The sequence below is a fragment of the Salvelinus sp. IW2-2015 genome, linkage group LG32 (genome assembly GCF_002910315.2).
Source record: "Salvelinus sp. IW2-2015 linkage group LG32, ASM291031v2, whole genome shotgun sequence".
Classification (NCBI taxonomy): Eukaryota; Metazoa; Chordata; class Actinopteri; order Salmoniformes; family Salmonidae; genus Salvelinus; species Salvelinus sp. IW2-2015.
Genome location: NC_036871.1, coordinates 35,076,550 through 35,077,660, shown reverse-complemented (window position 1 = coordinate 35,077,660; position 1,111 = coordinate 35,076,550). Strand labels below are relative to the sequence as shown.

General features: G+C 59.1%; 1 pseudogene; it reads right to left on the bottom strand.

Moving 5' to 3' along the window:
- Window positions 1-1,111, bottom strand: part of LOC111956441 (protein unc-13 homolog A-like) — an 80,409-nt pseudogene that overhangs the window by 54,558 nt on the left and 24,740 nt on the right.

Genomic DNA, 1,111 nt, shown 5'->3' with positions numbered 1-1,111 from the left:
AATACTGGTCAAAGGTAGTGCACTATATAGGTAATACTGGTCAAAGGTAGTGCACTATATAGGTAATACTGGTCAAAGGTAGTGCACTATATAGGGGGAATATGGGGTCATTTTAGACGCATATCCATGTTCTTTTTCACAGTCCACCCAATATGGTAGCCCAATAAAACAAATGCCCCTGTTGCTCCCATAGAACAGAAAGGCTAAAAGATTAGAGATTTGGGAGGGGGGTTTACCTCTCAGGGATGGGCTCAACCTCCTCTAGGGGGGTGGGGGGGCGGCTCTCGTCAAACCTCAGCTCCTCATCTTCCATAGGTTCCTCCTCTATGGGGGTGGGGATCCTAACCTCGGGTGGAAGGGGTTCGTCTTCCTCTAGAAGGTGTTGGTCCTCCGGCAGGGGGGGTTTGGAATCGGGGCCCTCTGATTGGGGGGTTGTTTGGGCAGGGGGCTGGGCCTGAGAGGGGGGGGCAGTGGAGGGGGTCGGCTGGGACGGAGAGGCAGTGGTTGTGGACTGGGTGCCCTGAGGGGAAGGGGTGCCGGTGGCAGGGTGAGATGGGGGAATGGAGGAGGCAGTCTGGGGCTGGGGTTGTGAGCCTGGGGGGTGAGCCTGGGCAGGTTGGGCAGTGGGGAGTCCAGAAGACAGAAAAGATGAGGCCAGGCCTGTTACTGCTGCTGAGAAGGGTTTGGCCATGGAGAAGAAGGACTGGGCTGGGGCAGGAGCTGGCTGGGGATGAGACTGGGCTTGAGGGGCCTGGGTGGGTGGCTGTCCCGAGGGCTGTCCTCCTGGAGCCATGCCCGGAGGGTGGGCCTGATTTGAGGCATGGCTGGGCGGTTGGCTGGGTGGAGCCTGCTGTTGATGCAGAGAGGGCTGTTTCTGCAGGGGGGGTCTAGAAGCACCTGGGACGTCCAGTGTGGGGGGTGCCGTGCTGGTGGGGGTGGGGGTGTAGGGGACCTCCATATCCTCACTGAGGGTGCCGTCCAGAGGGTAATCCTCATCGTCATAAATCTCGCCCTCCTCTCCTTCATATGTCCCCTCTTCCTCATACAGTCCCCCGTCATCCTCCTCATAGAGGGCCCCCTCCTCACCCCCGTCCTTACTGTAGCCCCCCTC